The following is an 18,792-nucleotide window of genomic DNA, read 5'->3' as shown; positions in this document are numbered from 1 at the left end:
GTTGGGCTGACTCTCTGCCCCACACCCAATCGCAGCGTGGAGGGGTGGGAGTGAGCCCAGCTGGGCTGACTCTCTGCTTCTCCCTGCCTGATTTAACAGCAGTGATGGTGAGTCAACTCAGCTGGGCTGACTTCCCACCCCATCAAAACAGCATCGAAACAGCCTTTCAGTTTTGACAGAATGGAACAGCTGTTTCAAATTGAAATGAAATTCGGAATGGAACACTGTTCCTTCAAACCGGCGAAACTGAAGGCAAAATGAAACAGTGTCATTTTGCACAGCCCTTATATTTAACTCCTGTTACAGCATTTGACTCTGCGGCCTCCAGTGACAGACCATTCCTGTCCTGTGTGAGAAATCACTGACTTCTTTTGTCCCAAATTCTTTGACCGGTCCCTTTTAAATGGGTAGCTTAAAAAATAAACACAGGACATGCTTATGTGTAACTTGACATAATACACTATCATGTGACAAGCAAAGGAAGTTTGAGGGGGAAACTATTTCCACATGGGTCAGGTGCAAGGCTGAAATAAAATCATCCATGGGCTCTGCCACACCTATGTGGAGTTCCCAGTGGTCCTGCCTCCATGCCATGGGCTTATTCAGTCACCTTAGACCTGCCATGGCCTTGCCCTTCCTCAGAATAGCAGAAGATTTCAGAGACAGGGTGAATGAAGCAGTTCCACTTAATAATCAGCAGTTAATAAATAACAACTAAAAAACACAGCCTCCACCTGCTCATGTGTAACAGAAGTATTAACAATGCAGCACATCCAAACCCCAAGAAATTCCAGACCTTTGATTGTCATGTCTATGTGAAAAATTGGCCCATACTGCACATCGTTCATATTGAGAATAGAGATTCATTCCCAAAAGATTGTCAAGAGATGAGCGCGAGGTGTTACATTTGCCCTGCAGGTACCCAGCTGAGCTGGAATTTATTTCTATCCATCTGCCCCGTGCTTTTGCTGCATGTGACAGATAAGGTTGAAAGATTAATGATCAGCTTACCCTTTTCATGGTAGATAATGCTGGTTGAGTTCATCTGGTGTGAACAGTATCAGGATAGTAGAAACCTAAACCATATGCACAGATCTATACACACAGCATCTCTCACAAGCCTTCCTATGGGACACAATAAGATAACAGCTCTGCTATTGTGAAAGGGGTCAGTCATTTCATGTCTCAGAATGAGTCTCATAATGTGGAGTTAATTCTCATAAAGTAGTAAAGTAGCATTAGAAATGGTGCTAAATGAATACTAAAGGCAAAGTGTTGAGGTACAGTGTGGCTGGGGATTTAAATGGTAGACTGTTTAACTAAACTCCCCAAACCCTCCAAAGCTTTCTGGCTCTGTCCTTCTCCATAGGCCCATTCCACTAAACAGGTCCCAGTCTCTTCCATCCGCTTTTGCAGATCTGGTGACAGTACATTCTTCAGATGATCCCCGGCTTTGCCTACTCCATTGGGCAACTCCTCTTAGTGAGGTGGATCTACAGTTGCTTCTTAGATGAGTTAAAAAGTCCTATTTGAGAGGAAGTCACATGCTTCCCTGGCACATCTGAAAGAAATGACCAATAGTGTTAGACAAGAACATTAGTATTAGGGGTTGGGTTAAAGCCGGCAAAACCTTCCTTTAGCCGTGTTCCTGCTGCTCCATTTGAATCTCACATTACTCCAAGGCCCCCTGTCCGCTGCGTCTTTGTCGCTATATGTGCCTCAGAAATGAAGTCAAACTCCTAAGCTTACATCAGGAACTCTCTGCCATTCAAAATCAGGACGCGCTCCTAAGTCATGTCTCGGTAGGATATACTGCAAAACCTGGCTCTCATACAAGCATTCCCTCCATAAGGAAGTGACATAAAAGCCTCTATCTTAAACCGACAGGGTCCCCACTACTATAGTATCTGAGCATCCTCTCACACTGCTGAGGATTATTATACCCATTTTAAGGAGAAGGAACAAAAGGAAACGGCTTAAATTACTTACCCAAAGTCATGCAGGAAGTCAAGAAAAGAGCACTTGAACCCAGATCTGTGCGTCCCAGACTCTTAACCACTGAGCCTCCTGGATAACAGCATCCAAAGGGCTAAAATAAAAGCAAAGAGTTCAGGTTCTTTTGTGGATGTAACCTATTATTATTATGAACTTAGCTTTGAGGGAAATTTCAAGCTGAGAAATACTGCTCCTTCCTGTTGGTGCACAAGGAAAAGACTGCATGGTTCACTTGGAAAACCCGCTCTGGGCCATGACAGACCTCATTTTCACTTTGATGATGTGAAGGTCTTTTTTGCACATGTACAGAAAGAGTAGCCATCAGATGAGAACTCTTTGAAATGAATTATATTTGCTGTATGGATATTTGTTGGCAGACACAATATTGAAAACAAAATTAACTTAAGCAGTAATGGGTTGTGTTTTAGCCAAGTATAGTCTACTGAATGTGCTGACTTAAATGAGTCATTTGATTTTTTTTTTCTGCGCAGTTCAGGAGAAAACAAGTGGATGAACTAATGAATGAAAAGCCAGATTGTCATCATAATCTCTAAATCTGCACATCCAAAATTGCAGATCCAGATATCTGATGTACAGTTTTGGCGGCTCACACTTTGATTTGTATGGAGCTGAAAAAATGACAGCCAAGTCAAACAAAGCTTTCATGTAGAAATGACCACAGAAATATTTGTGATCTCCCATGAAAATTGTAGCATCTTTCTCTGTATGCGTCTCTCTCGCTCTATTTAGCTTCTAATCAAACAAATAGATGGAATTTGAGGAATGAGAACGACTGTTCCTCAGAGTCACTGCACCGTGCACGTGTTGCCTCTACGCACCTTCATAGGTGCTAGATGGAAAATTTAAAGGCAAGAACCAGTAACAGAGACTGGTTAAATAAAAGAATCCTATGCAGTGTATTTAGTATGAGTTTTCAAAAGCAAACTGCCACAATAAAACTCAGACTCTCTCTTACTGTGCTGTCCGCATACATAACTTCCGGCTTTTTTACTTACTGCTTGAGGAGTCAATACACGCCAAGGTTATCTTAATCTAGTTGCCGCACATTTCCGCCCATCCTTTGCACAATATTCATTCAAAAATCCTCCATCTAAGAATAAACACACTTTGAAGCTTTTATTTCTCCCTGCTTCGGCTGTGATCTGTTTTTAAAACCTTGTCAGACCCCTTAAGTGCCCCAGAGGGCCATGCCCAAGGGAAGGAGGTAACATCTATGCAGCTTGTCGATATTCAGAGGCTAAACAGAACAACAAAGAAAGATGCTGAAGCTCTTGCCCCTCTTTCCCCCAAATGAACATGTCCAAAAATGTATATTGGGGGGGGAGGGGGAAGATGTCTGAGCTAACACATCAGCCCATGCAATTATTCAGCTGACTCTCCCTCCCCAGATATATCAAATGGAGCGCAATGCCAGTTGAAAGTAGCATGTAGCCGTCAGTGATGTGCAACATATAAGCTCAAAGGCATACAGTTTGGCTGAAGTCTCCAGCTGGCACTGGTTGTTCTCCTGTACTGTGAAAACATGCAAGTCCTCAGATGCCCTGCTGATTACCGAATCCAAGAAACTTTCCTGAACCTATCCAACAAGCACTTACGTTGGAAATTAACCCATGACCTTTTTTACATCTACAACTGGTTTTATTTTATTCCATCAGTCTAGGTGGGGGAAACTCTTTGGGCTGGAAATATTTGTGTTAGGGCTAGAAAGTTTGGGGGCTTTTATTTCAATCTTTCTCTCTTGTGCAAGCACGAAAAAGTCCGGTACATCAACTTTCACTTGAAGGTGGCTCTAGCATATGTCGAGGCTATTAATGGCCATGTTTGTCTCCTACCTTTGCGAGTTTTTTCCCCCCCCCTTCCCTTTATGACATGTTTATTGGTCTTGAAGGTTGAGGAGGGACAATATAGGAAACTGAAGTCCTCCAGTTAGGTCTGACTCACCCACTCCACAGGCAGGCCTCATTTAAGGGCGTATTGCACTCGGCATGGTAGCTGCCTGGTATGAACGGCTGAAACCATTAATCCCCATTCACATCTGATTCTCTGTAAGATCTGGACCGGTGGGTCTAGGGTAGTTAAATATACAGCTTGGGCAATTAAATAGGTTACAGATGAATATTATTTGGTCTGAAAACAAATCTGCAAGGGGTTTCAGAGACTAGTATCTTGAGGATTGCAGCTTATTTGTGGAACTTTACAGGAAACTGCTAATTATGACACCTGCACAACTTTCCCTGAACTGGACCCTTGGGATTCGTTGCCTTGTCTATAGAAGTTAGCCAAAGCCTGTGATTCTTAATCCATCGCCGTTACCGTAAGTGAGAACAGAGCAGCCAGCCATCGGGCATTTGTAACCCTGCTGGAGAAACAGGACTGTATACGGAGGCATAACTCCAAGTCACAAAACAACCCAACTTTTGAGTACGGGCCTCTAAGAGGAGTCTTTGACCTTCAAAGTAAAACTTTGGTGAACTCGGCATTCTTGAGCTGACCCATTTTAATGGCTTCCATCGCACAACAGGAAGGTAAGCAGCATCTGTTAAATGATGAGGAAAGTAGCTGTGTATTGATCCTACAGTACTGAGTAAATCAGTGCAAGTCATTTAAGCTCGAGAGTTAGAGCAGTCTGTCTGTGTGTGTGCACGCGCGCACGTGCATGTGCGTGTGTGTGTGTGTTTTGGCCTTCTGAACGAGGAGCTACCAACCCATGAGCACCATATTTTAGAAGTGTTTTCCCATATCTGCATTCTTACATAGTCCATATTTTTCAGCACACAGTTGTCACCCTAAACTTTAACCCTCCTAGCTCCCCCTGGGCTTCCACTCATGTCCTAGAGACAGGGCCACAGCCAAAGTTACGTTCTGAGCTTCTATGCCCACAATTATTCAGAACTGCAGAATAATAAGAAGTTGTGAGAGGTTTACATAAGCCTTTTTTTTTCCCTTCAAGAGACTTCAAATTGCTTCACAGAGAAGGACCATGTCATAATCCCCATTTTGCAGATGGACATGCTAAAGCACATGTTGAAGCGATCTGCTTAACAGCATCTAGCAGGCTCATGGAAAGCAAAATATAAAATGAAGATCTCCTCAGTCCTAATTCAGCATCTTATCCACTGAACCATTCTACCCCTTTAATGCCATCACAGGCTGCAAACAGATGGCGACTTTGTGCCCCCATAAAAGTGTTTATGGTGGCACAAAAGCTGAGCAAACAGGCATCATAGCCCTTTGCTGCAACACAAGTGCTTACATTTTGTGACACCAACAAAGGTACTAACAATTTGTGCTGCCTTTTTGGGGCTCATATCTGTTTATTTATGGTGGGAGGTGGCAAAAATCCCCTGGTCTTAGAGGCCCAATCCTAGAGGATAAGGGCCCTAGGTGCCCACCCCAATTTTGGGCGCAAGTCAGTAAGTGTGGAAACACCCATCTGCAGATATGCCCTAGGGGTTCCCCCGGCCACTTACAGGTAGTGCCCCAACTGGAGGCAGCAGCCAGAAAAGCATGCTGGACACCAATGAGCCTATTGTACTGATGCCCCTAGGTTGGGGGCCATGTGTAGGCATAGGGGGAACTCCTAGAGGCCCCTGGTAGGGACAGAGGACCAACCCTGGGGGACAGCAGCCCTTGCAACATATTGTAGCACAGCTGAACCTGCTGCAAAGAGGACATCTGTGTCCATACAGATCAATATGCCCTGAGCAGTATCAGACCTTCTTGTGGTACCTCCCATGAGCAGCTGTAAAGTGAAACTAAAGTCACTACCAAGGCAATCAGACTTTCAGTTTTTCCAGTTTTGATATCCCATGCTTTCCAATTTTGATCTACTAACTACAGGATAAGGCAGAGCAATCTCTCCTATCGAGGAGCCTTGACTGCTCTTCAACTTAATGTTGACGGCTATACCTCACTCAAGCAATGCATCACCAGGGAAATGAAACCACATGCAGTCCTTCTCCAATAAGCACATATAGAGCAGCTGCAGAAGCTCTCAGGCTACAGTCTTGTAGCCTTTATAGCCAGGAGGATCCATGGCCTTGCTGCCTTTATCAGAAATGACCTACCATACATTATCAAGAGACAGAGCACCTCCCAGGGTGCAATAGAATAGAGCGCAGTCCAGGTCAATGATATAGTCATTGTCACTATATACAAGCCACCCTTTACCATGGTGCCAATAGCTTATTTACGACCAGATGACCTTATATGCAGGAGACTTCAATTATCAACATCAAGATTGGGGATACTCTGCTAACAGTCGCAACAGAGACAATCTTCGTCTCTGGGTAAGCCTGAATGATATAACCCTCATATATGACCTGAAGGAGCTGCAACATTCAGACAAACCCAGATCTTGCCTGGCAGAAAGGTGACTTGAGTAAAATACTGATTTTAAAAAGTATTGGACAGGTTTCCATCATCTCAGCACAGACCCTCACTCATCAGTGTAGACAATATAATTTTCCAGTCCACACCATCCAGACCAGCTCCAAGACTGAATTTTCAGAAAGTAGATTGGCTCAAATACCAAAGGCTGACCAACGAGAGAGTATCCATCAGTCTTGCCCCAGTTTTCTTTAGAAGGAGCTACCCAATAAACCTGGAAACAGCATAACCTTTCTTCTTCTTAGATCAGTTGGGTTAACAGAAAGTAAGTGTGATCGAGTGGTTATTGCATCCTACTAGTGGATGGGGCTCCTGGATTCTCTTTCTGAGGCTTTCCTTGTAATTCTGTGTAAATGCACACAAAACTCTTAACTCATCTTTTCCTCAGCTTAGCTAAAATTCAGGGCTGGAAGATGCATCTGGTTTGCACTTCCCAGATGCTTCAGAAGCACCAAGTATTTTTAGTCTGAAAAGACCGCAGAGATGGCACATTTGTCGTCACAACAAGGCCTTCTGCATCTCAGATAAAAGATACTTAGAAATGAATGTTTGTAAAACAGCAGCCATACTTTCTTCTTAAGCAGCTTAACTTTTCCTTCTCCCTATTACTGTTTGTATGGTGGGAGCCCCTAGCAACCACAGTTTGGGCCCCCATGCCAGGCACCAGAAAAAAAACAGAACAAAGAGATGGTCTAGGCCAGTGTTTCCCAGCCAATGGGACGCGTCATGTAGGTGTGACTTTTCCGAAAAAACTGGCATTCCTAAGAAAGGTATGGTTCCTAAAATGCATATAAACATACAAACACACCTCTTGGAAAAAGTGAGGTTTTGTTTTTATCATGGTGGGACCAGGGTTTTTTGACAAAATTGTTGGTGTGATGTAAGATGCAAAAGGTTGAGAACCGCTGGTCTAGGCCAGGCGTAGCCAAGCTGCTGCAAGGGACATGGGCAAGCTCCATGTGTGGCACATGGTAGACCAGGCAGAGGACAGGCAGCACAGTGGCACATAGGAAATGGAGCAGAAAGCAGAGCAGCAGATTGGACAGGGGAACGGGATCAGAGTAGCACTAGAAGTGTGGGCAGGATAAATTTGTTGTACCTGCCACAGAGGTTGGTCCCCACTGGTCTATGCTATAAGTTTCTACTCAAGGCTCCCTCCAAGACCCCAGCTTCTCCTAGCTGCACTCAGCGTCCGTCAGTCAGTCCCACTACAGCTGCTCTTCCTTGGCTAAACTGAGGCTGAACGGAGCTTCTACCGAAGAGTCTTGTAAGAGGTGCGCAGAAAGCAGGAGGTGAAAAGAGGGGAAATGTATGGAATAAATCCCACATTAGCAACACAAAGTTGCAATGGAAAGAGAGCGAGTGGTGCACACAGCAATACAAAAAGTAGTTTTTGTGCCAGGCTCATCAGTGTGGCAGGGTAATAAGGTCAATGTGAAAACAACTGGAAGGCACATTCCCCAGTAAACATGTGCTGAGTGAAAACGGCCCGACCTTATGTTGTAGAATCCAAACCCATTGAGTCAATTGCCAGAAAACATGACATGACCTTTCAGATTCAGTGAGCATCAGTTCCAAGAGCAGGCTGCCGTGCTCTTTTCCATTTCACTGCTGCCCCCTGAGGGCCTCAAGTCACCGGAAATAATAGCTCGGGCTCAAAATCTGCACTCCTTTAATGAAAAAAAAATACACGTGGCATCCAGTTTGACCCTGGTGGCAGATTTTTTTATATGCTTAGCTCAATTTCTTTAAACTTAACAACCCAGCCTTTTCATTTTTATTTAATTTTTTGTTTTTAACTTCAAAAAAAAAAAAAAAGTCTTCCTAGAGCTCAGGCTTTTCCTTGGCAATGTAGAAGTAGCTTACATCTGTGAATGAGAGGCATACTGACTTACTAATTAGGCTCTTAAACAAAGCTACAAAACAAGAAAGCTACACCAATGGGGGTGAATCCATATTCACTATCCCTGTGTAGACCGTGCAATGTAGAAATATTCCTGGCCCTGGTCCTCTGAATTCTTACGCTTTTGAGTATCCCTGCAGCACTCAGTACAGCTGCTGCTCTGAGTAAAATCATGGCTGTGCTCAAGGGTTCAGAAGATCAGGGCCTTGGACATTAACTGCAATTTTAAATCTCTTCCCTTGCTGGTAAAAATGTCCTCACTAGCGATATATGGAGGGTGCTGGAATTGGTACCTGTTTAGTATGGAAAGCATCACACCAGCAAAACATTTATTTTGAGGAGGATCAACTTCTAACTCATTTTTTTTTATACCATACAGATTTCTCCTCTTGCCCCTGCTGAAAAGCTAAAATGAGAGGCCAGGACCTGTGCAGTCTGGAAATTGTATTTATTTTGACTTGAGCTCTGCCAACCTGCAGCGTACGTCTACTCAGTCAAAACTGCCTACCATCTGTGTTTATTGTGGAGGAACAGCAACATCCCATGGCCAGTTAAATGCAGGTTAATTACAGGCGTGTATGGAATTCCCTCGAGAGCCAAGTATACAATTAACTTCCTTTGCACGATCTGTTCCTGTTACATGAAGGAAATCGGAGAGAAAAAGAAGAACAATATCAAGGCACAGAAGAGTCAGGTACTTCCTCAGCACCAAAGGGACTACCTGCAGGGAGAAATACGAGCCTATTAAATTCATTCATTGGCACCAGCAAAGTAAAATGAACATAAATTAATCAGCTCTATAAAAGGGGGTGCAGTGCTCTCAAAATCTCTGGATAAATTTGACCTCAAGATCTTTCCATATCCCCTTAGTTGAAAGCGGCGTGTTGAAAAACTGAGCATTTTTCAAGAGCGAGACTCCCCTAGGAAATGCTATCTTTTTAATATCTCTGGGAGCCATCTTTTCACAATATGGATGTTTGTAATTTTAGTCCTTCAAATTTATGGAACCATCTGGCCAAGAATTGCAAAAGCTGCTGGTTATTTTTGGGAGCCTCAATTTTCAGTGCCCATTTTGAGACGCATCAGAAGAACCTGACTGGCACGGGACGAAAGGCCAGCACTTACCAGGCCCTTTGAAGACATGTCAGGTTGGGCTCCCCAAAAGAGAGGCTCCTAAATGCTTATTTCTGACCAGATAAATCTTGGCCTCTCTCCACTGCTGCTGATCCGATCCCATACATTAAGTTAAAATGCATGGCAGTAAGGGATGTCCTCATGTACCCATAAGCCCCCTCCTTTCATTGAACATTTGCTATTTCAGGGTTTTGTGGACTAGCACGCAGAAGAGGTAGTAACATTGATCCCTCCTCTCTCAACACCTCTCACCTTCTGCAAAAGACCCAGGTGAAGCTACAGTCGCTATGAGCAGGGCAGGGTCAATCCTACCCCTCTGCTTTTGTGCAGATGCAGAAGGACTAGCCACGCTGCAGCCCTTCAAACCTGTAGCTCCTTTTTTTACAAATGTTCTTTGTCCCAGTGGCAACCTGACTCTTCTTTCTCTTTGCAGACCCACAATGTGAGGGGCATTTTCAACTCCCATCTCCTCCTCCTGTGACATCCAACCTGCCGCTAAATTTCCCTGCCCACATCCATCTCGATTCCCAGCACTAAAGTCTGTCAACCATGACCTGATCACCTTCCCTCTCAACTGCTGTAGCACAGTCATCTCTCAACTCGTGCCCTTCAATCCGTTCACCTGCCTCTGAAGTCATGTACTGTGACCCTCATCACATCCCCTTCCTTTTCTAGCTTTCTTCTCTTTTATTCATCCAATTCAAGTTCCTTTTCTTCACGTTCAGTGTCCGGCACAAGTCCACATTATCCTGTCTTTCCGATTGCCTCTCTTTCCAAGCGCGGGTTGGTTTACTCCAGCCCTCCCGTCCGCCAAACGTTTTCCGTCGCTCTTCCACTTCCACTAATGGCCTTTCTTCTAAGTAGGCACCCCTAAGCTTCGGTGACCTAGCCTGTGGTCCATCACCTCTACTTCAACTCCAATCTGAAAACATAGGTTGTTTGTTAACATTAGTCTCGTATCATTTTGAAGCACTAAAAATAACCCCCACTAGGATTATCCAAGGATCAAATAAGAGACAAGCTAGACTAAGATTTGTGCTACATCCCATCATCTAATTAAAGTGCTCACGTGCTGTTGCTATCACAAATTCTTCCAATCAGAAATCCGGTCTCCTGTGGACTAGTAACCACCTAGCATAATTTTAGTGTGACATTTTGGTGCTATTATTAATAAATAACAACAACTTTGCAAATTCAGGTTCAAGGACTTTTTAGTGATGACTTCATCTCCCTCCTCTCTTTCATTATTCTCCCGCCCCCTCGCTTTCTCCAAATCTCCAAGGAATTCTCTATACTGTGCCACCAGCGTAGCTCGGCAAATTTTGGTCTCGTACAGCAGGTGTCTTGAGCCCAAGACCCATGGCAGTGGGGGAAAGTCCAAAGGAGCTTCACAAGAAAACTCCTGGCTCTGGAGCACATCAGCTGGCTTGTGTGGGTGAACTATCGGTGGAGCATCTGAGAAGAAAGAGGGTTAGCAGACTCAGCGGACACACGTGAGCACAGGTTGCTCAGTCCTACGGTTCCTGAACTCGCAGCTCATCTAGTGTAAGCACACTCCAACTGCCAAGGTCTTCTTACTACAGCTTTTAGATCCGGACTGGCATGGCAATATATACAGTAGCCTTATATAGAGTAATACCATGTGAAGAGCTGTGACTTAGAACAGTCTTAAGGTTTTCAGCAGGATTGTGCCTAAGTAATGATCAGCTGATTTTTATAGAGATTTCTGCCAAAAAAACCCACCGCAGCCTTGGTAATTCCAGTGGCAGAAACTTGTTTAGAAATTCAAGATGTAAGCAGGATTTCCATCACACAGATGTTTCAGCTCAGAACAGTGGAAGAGCAGAGGATCCCTGATCTACTGATATTTCAACTGCTATGCCAACGAGATGATTACTTTGCCCCAACCCTAACATCAGTTGGCATCATACATGGCACCCTCATTTACATTTTGAATTCAGACAGAGCCTATCAATGTATTTCCCATCATACATCATGTAGGAGGCTACTGTTTGCACAAGCTCAGCATTTATGCAGACTGCCTTCAGCAAGAAGTTCCACAAGTGCTGGGAGTTCGAGCCCCGACAGTGGAATAAATTTCAGCGCACAAGATGTCAGGAAACAAGCTTACCCTAGGTAACTGAGAAGAGGTGGCAGGCACGCTCAGCATGTGTGAAATAAAAAGCAACCTCCAGTGGAGGCAGGCCCATGCATATTTTCACAACAATCCCTTCGGCCATCATCAGCAAAAACTTATTTTAGACCCAGAAAAGACACAGAGACAAAGCACTTGGCCGAGTAATTTGTGACTTGGGGACAAGCTGATTAAAAATGCAATGCTATTTACTGAAGGCAAAATGCAGACATGCACTTTCCCATGTAAAGCAAGAGCTTATTGAGCAATAAGAAAGCCGTTCTTACTGATTACAGTTGGGACTTGAACCTTAATTATGCTGAATGGAAGGCTCTCTAGGAAAAGGTAAAAAACAGGAGGGACAAGTTCAAATTCTAGAAGCCTAGAAAAGCCAGTAGAGACATAAAATTTAGTGGGGGACATGCCAGAGGTGCCTGAAGGAAGTTAAAGGTAGGTAGATAGAAAAATGACTGATTTATGGTTTTAAAAAAAGAGTTATTAGACTAATTAAGCATTAGGTACTACTTCCCAGGTGCCCTGTACCCTGCATAGTCATCTGCAGTACTACAGAAATACATGCAGAAAGTGGCACAAAGACTGACACTTCTTCTGTCCATAGCCTGTCTTGGGACACTTCCCCAATCCAAACCACTCCTGTTTTGCAAAACAAACATACCAAGAAAGAGAATCAAATTCAAAAACACTGGATAAGCGAAACATCAGCATAGGGGGATCTAGTATTTTGAAAATGGGGTGCAGATGGTGAGGTGCATCAATGCATATAGCACGAGGCAGATTTTTTAAAAAGAAACTAGAAGCTTTTCTAATAAGCGAGGGGCCTAGGGCTGCATTATTCAGTTTAAGATTGAAGCAAAAACAAATATAACTTCATTGGAAGGGGTTAAAAACAATCTGCAGGGCTGTGGAATAGGAGCATCATTACCTACCAGGAGCAGCAAACACACAGCAGAATTGCAGAACAAGAGCTAGCTTGATTGCTGGAACATCAAGACCATTAAAAAGAAGAGAGGGTTGGAATGAAGAGTTTAGAAGGGATCAGGTAGATGACAGTGAGCCGTGAAGTCAATTGACTCCCTCAGCACTGCCTGATTAGAAATGCTGTTGCCACGTCCAGGCAGCTGGTTTTACATTTTGGGTGGACCAAGATGGTGTGCAAGTGCCCTGGATCTGCCCCTGGACACCACCTCCTTCTGCCATCCACTTGAATATTTAACATTTCTCCTGAGCTGCCCATCAGAAGTACCCTCTTTTTTTTGAGATTCAGCTTTAAGACACACTCTTGGCATTCAGGGAAAAAAAAAAAAATCAAGAGGCTTTTATGTGATAAACATGGCAGAGAAAGTGGAGGCAAGGAGGGTAGAACTGGCTTATTTAAATATATTACATATATATCAACATTTCAGTTGTAGGTACTTCACTTTCATACAACTCCACCCATAAGCGTACTCATAAGCTTCCTTGAGTTGTATAATCAGCACTTATGCTCAGTAAAGCACCAGCAGTTTCACATGGGTGAATCATACTTCTAACATGTTTGGCCCAAAGATGGTCTTCATTATCATCAGGAAGATGGATTAGTCTCTTCCCATCTGAGTCTCATCCTTCTCCCCCTAGACTGTGCACAGGCACCATTGCAGGGAAAATCCCACACTGAGCTACTGACAGAGTGTCTGTCTTTTGCTCCAGGGTCCTGAGGTTTCACCTTGAATGATTTCTGCACACCCCAATTTGCATTAGAGATAAACCTCATTTGAACTGCTACCTCTGAGGGACTTAGGGTCACTCATCTAGGCAAGGATCTAAGGTATGTCTATAATGCAGTCACAGCCACAAGTGCAACAGACTGGGATGTAGCAAAGCTAGATTTAAAGAAGCTGGTTTAGGTACCTGTAGCAGTGGCAAGGAGCAGCATGCTGGCCAACTGACCCTGCTTTGCAGGGGTGAACTCCAGGCTGTCACAGATAGACTAATACCAGTGCCTGAGCAAACTAGTTTAAAGCTAGCTCAGATGTGTCTAAACTATAGTGCAGTCCCAGCAGTGACCTACCCTATGTCTTCTGAGCACTTACACCAAAGAGCCAAATTCCCATGGGTTCCAGTGAGGATAGGGAGCTGTAAGCAGCAGTAAGGGTGAGGGAGGAGCTGCTATTTCACTATTTGCTCTGTTTATGGATGCAGTTTCTATCGATCCTGAGGCCAAGGAGTATGTAATAGGGTTTGGCACTCTTCATCCCATGGAAAGATATTTCAGCAGCATTCAGCTAAAGGTATCGACCTCCATTAAAGCTTGGAGCTATCCACAGCTACTGTGGCACCAGAAATATTGTCATACTATTGCATCCCCAGGATCTCATCTCTTCTGGCATTTAGGCACCCACATCCCTTTAAAAGCAATATTGAGTATCTGGGCCTTAGTACTTTTGAGGTGGTCAGGGCAGTGCACCAGATTGCTGAGCTTTGCTAATACTTTATTTATTGTTTTTCCACTGATATCCTCATTTTCCAGGCAGTGAAACAAAGGCAAAGTCATGTCAAGTGACCAGGCCAACGTCACAGGCTGAGGCAGTAGCAGAGCTAAAAAAAACACCCCAAACCTGCTAGTTCTCAGTCCCAAGTATTAAGCACGAGATTATAGCCTTTTTCACATGTTCAGGTGATTATCAGTTTCTTGGTTACATAAGCCACCAGTGTACATAACAGTACATAATACTAATCGGTGGCGGAGAGCCTTAATTCCATTAATGTGATAATATACTGGAGATGCAGTTACCCAAAAATAGTCTGGAAGGCATTCAGCAGGAATGTATCCACCTACTGCTTTATTTACTAAGTGGAAGGTGCAATGTCCTTATTCGACCTCTGGAAGGGTCTGAAGAGAGATACCTTTCCAACCAGAGAACAAGTTCCTTTTCCATACCTGAAAACAAGGCAGCGCAGAATAATTCTTGTATTCAGCCACAGCAACCTATTAGATTATTTATTGTGGCCAAAAGCTCATTGTCTCTTCTGACTTGAACTCCAAGGGCTTGGAGATGCAGACAATTAGAGAGGAAAAGCCTGGAGCCCCTGCACACCCTGGCATCCTGAAAAGATGAGACAGAAAGAACTGAGACAGTAATGATGCACAGGCAGCCACCTGAAGAGCAGAAATCACATCTAGGGGCTCTATTCTTCTGAAAAGTCCAGCAGACTTCCACCCTGCACTAACAACCATTATTTATGAGATGCCTGTCCCTAAAAACGGATGCCCTAGATGTCTCATTCAATTAGAATTTAGAACAAATCAGGTTGCTGTGCTCGGTAAAAACGCGGTGGGGGGGGGGAGTCCCTTGATTTATTAGGGTGGCTTTATCACATCAAAGTCACTGTAAGTTTAAGTGGGAGTTTCATAGGCCTCAGGTAACAGCACAGGCAAGGATGCAAACAGCACCGTGTCTGTCTCCAAATACAACCGGCTTTAAGAGTTAAACCTATGAATTAGACGGCAGGATGGTCTGTAGGGAATTATCAGCTCAGGAAGATGCCTCGGACACAGCCCATTAAATGCTTTAGATGTTCAAACGGACTTTTTTAAACTCCTACTTTTATCATTATCCTATCTGCAATGGGTTGGTGTTTATTCTATTATCTTGTCAGCTAGTAGCTACAAATTCATTGGAGTGGGATGAGATGTCCATTATCTGTATTTTATACCTTCATGATGAAAGATAATTTGTGTAAAAGCATCCAAACCATAGGCATCTCTGGATAGTCTTTAACAATCAAAGGATTATGTAGCTGGCTTTTGCATGTAGCCAAATTATTCACCAAGAGTACTGAATTTTTCCCTCTATTTCCTCTACTCATCTCTATCACTTTTTAAAACTTTTTTTTTTCAAATTCTTTTTTCCCCAGGGGAACATAATGAAAAAAGATGTAAAAATTTTTTAAAAAGCGGGTGGGAAATATTGCTGCTTTTTAAAGGATTTTTTTTTTCTGGTGCAGAAGAGTAGATATGTTAAAGAAAAAGTTTTATTCTCACTTTCTTTAACTTTTTTTTTTTTTAAATATTCCCTCCCTTTGTCCCAGAAAGGGAAAATTAAAAAGAAAAAAAGTTGTACTTTTTTCCAATGGTATAGAATTTGAAATATTTTATTTTTATTTTTAAAAACACCCATGACAATTAAAAATTAAGCCAAAAGGTGACACAACATTTTTAAAGAATGACATAACATTTTTAAAGAACGTTAAAATTGTGACTAACCATACTAGATTTACTGGGCATGTCTACACGAGATGCTACGTCACTGTAGCTGTAGCGCCTTGCTACGGTGATGTAGCGGCTAAAAATAAGTGTGCCGTGCCAGCACAGCGCAGTACGGGCTGTTACTGCACCATCATTTAGTATTTCCAAAAGGAAGTACTGCATGGCGGAGCAGTAACAACGACACCGTAGGGGCACGTGTAGATGCACCCGCTGAAAATCTTCACTGAGGCCTCCAGTGCAATTCATGCCGTCCATATACTTTACATGCATACTAGAAGGCAGAATTAGGGTTAGCCTCAAGGTCCATCAGTGGCCCGGATTTATTGTGACCCTATGAATGGTCTGGTTTAAAAACCTTATAAAGTCTCTTCCTTGTTTACAGGCCCTTTGTGTGCAAGGTCCAACACCAAGTAATTACAATGGAATTTCTTGCTCTAAAGAGACCAGACAGACAACAGAGACAAAGACTGAAGGGGAAAGAGAGGATATTGTTTCACATTACAGTTTGCGCATGCTAATTCCAACGAACATTCGGCAGCATTAAAGTTAGCACTTGCCGTGAACACTAACAGTTACACTTTAAAGGTTAAAACCCTCTTTAACATGCACAGCTGTTTTGCTGCTAGAGGACTGGGGAGCGGGGGCATAGCTAGGAGCTACCAAGTCAGGCCTACGGCTGCCTGCCTCCCCAGCAGCTCCCCACTCATTCATGCCCCTCTCCCCATCACCAGGGCTCCCTGACCCTGGCCAAATGTCACAGCACATGGATGGTCTCTACCAGGGAAGAGAGCTCAGGTCTCCAGCCAGAGCTCCCAGCCCAGCCTTAGTCCCTGGTCTCACTGCCTCTTCCTGCTCTTCGAGATTTGTAACCTCTACCAGAAAGAGTTCACCTGGACCAAACAGAGAATTTGTTTAGCTTTGATCATATTCCAATTACTGATTTATTTTATTTTTAATCCCCTGTGCTTCTAAGCACCTTCTAAGCTCCATGCCAGGCCCCTTGCAATAGCTAACTATGCATTGCATAGAATACGATGTTGCATGGCCTACGGGCCCAGTGCCAAAACCCCACTGCTAAATCCTCAGCCCAGTCCCCCCCTGACTGACCTGAAACAACTGACATTGCAGGTAGTCTAGAAAGCAAGGAGGAAACAAACCCAAAAGTACCAAACAGGATCTACCAGCTGATCACTCCCTTTAGGATAAGTATCACTTAACCTTTAGAGGGCCTTTAAGTTAATTATCATTAGCCTTCTGAGTAACTTAGTCCCTTACATTTTGGGGCTTGAACATACATAGCCAGCTCATAAGCGGGTGTGCAGCATTCTACGCTTGTTTCAGCTTCGTAATATAGTCTAGTCCAGTGATTCACAACTAGGGTGCTTCAGCACCCTGGTGTGGCGTGAGGTCCTTTCAGGGCTGCCTGCCCTGGGTACCATGCAATATGAGCACTGTTAGACGTGCAAACATGATTCACCAGATAAAACCAGAGCTTGCAAACAGGAGTCCATACTGTTCAAACTATTCTGACCTGTTGTGGTCTTTCTGAGTTCCATGCAACAGAAAAATTGCTCTGTTATTTTTTTCTAGTCCAGGGGTAGGCAAAATACAGCCTGCAGACTGGATCTGGGCTGCCAAGGGATGTTATGCAGCCTGCGGTGGGTCCCTTAGCCCCACCTGGCCCAAGCACAGGTCGGGACAATTGTGGCCAGTCCTGCCATCCCTGGGCATGCAGTGGGGATGGGTTGGCACAGCGACTGGACTCCATTTCCCGGCAGCCTCAGCAGTGGCAGCTCCTACAGACTGCCGCTACCAGTGTCAACACTACTGCCAGACCTGGCCCCACTGCCTGGGCAGCTCAGCCTGTCTACCCTGGGTGGAGGAGGCAGATGGGTGGGTGGGATCTCTATGGAAACTGGCCCAGGACCTCTGCAGGCAGGGTGCACACAGAACAGATGGGATGGGGTCGCGGACAGGTGGGAAGCAGCATCCAGGAGCATCGGGGCAGCTGGGCTGAGGCTGGGGTCAGGGCTGGGATCACAGGGCAGTGACAGTGCAGGGAGTGGATCATGGATTATGGCTCTGCCCAGGGCCCTGGCCCTGCGCTGTCATTGCCTTGCAATCCTGGCCCCAGTCCCACCCACCCATGCTGCTCCCGAATGCTGCTCCCCACCTGCCTGCAGCTCCATCCCATCCACCAGACTGAGTGCACCCTGCCCACAGGGGTCCCACCCACCCATTCTGTCTGGCACCCCTGGACCAGTTTAGTAATCTACCATTTAGGGAGTTATGGTGAGATGTTATAGGTTGGGTCACTGTAAGTGGCCCTCCAGCCCAAATAATTGCCCACCTCTGCTACAGTCAAGAAAATGGATGACTGTATTTTCCAAGTTGTACCTCGAGTCTAACAAAGGGAACCTTGAGTCTAGAAAGGTTGAGGACCACTGGCCTAGTGTTAGCACCAGAGGCAGTGGTTGGCTGCGGTAACATCCCTGAGGAAATCACAAGAAAAAGCCCAACCGTGCAGGGAAAATTCAAAGCAATTCTCCCATGCAGCCATGAAGCAACTCAGATGCACCCTTTCAGCTCAGTAACTTCTGCCACCAACTTCAGCAGGACCTGCTTTGTGCAGGTGAGGTGCCAGGGCATGCACCAAGTTGCAACTTTCAACCTTTGCCCTCCGCATTTCCCCCTGCTGCATTGGAAGGTGTTAATGGACAGCCTCCCTCCCACCAGCCAATCTAAACAACTGGTTTGACCCGAGACAGGGAAACACCTAAAGACACAGCAAACCAGAAGAACTAGCAGTATTACACGTGTAATTGTTGGGCTGACATGCAAAAAGCTATTCTGGGTGCTGGACGAATGATGTCTTCCGCGCACTTCTCATGCAAATTACTGTTAGGAGCAGTAACTATTTATGTTAAGGCAGGCCTCACTTACGACTGC

The 18,792-nt window shown here is 44.5% G+C and overlaps 1 long non-coding RNA gene across 1 annotated transcript; it reads right to left on the bottom strand.

The window, feature by feature from the left end:
* Positions 1 to 258: 258 nt before the first annotated feature.
* On the bottom strand, positions 259 to 14,621 carry LOC149852090 (uncharacterized). The gene is made up of 3 exons (XR_016439417.1): positions 14,515 to 14,621; positions 1,990 to 2,089; positions 259 to 1,561 (listed from the first exon to the last, which is right to left on the bottom strand). It is a non-coding gene; the product is annotated as an uncharacterized LOC149852090 (long non-coding RNA).
* Positions 14,622 to 18,792: the final 4,171 nt, after the last annotated feature.

Source organism: Crocodylus siamensis, chromosome 15 (genome assembly GCF_052110815.1).
Source record: "Crocodylus siamensis isolate JL-2025a chromosome 15, ASM5211081v1, whole genome shotgun sequence".
NCBI classification, from domain to species: domain Eukaryota; kingdom Metazoa; phylum Chordata; order Crocodylia; family Crocodylidae; genus Crocodylus; species Crocodylus siamensis.
Note: the sequence above shows the minus strand (reverse complement) of the source record. Positions and strands in the feature narration are given on the sequence as shown.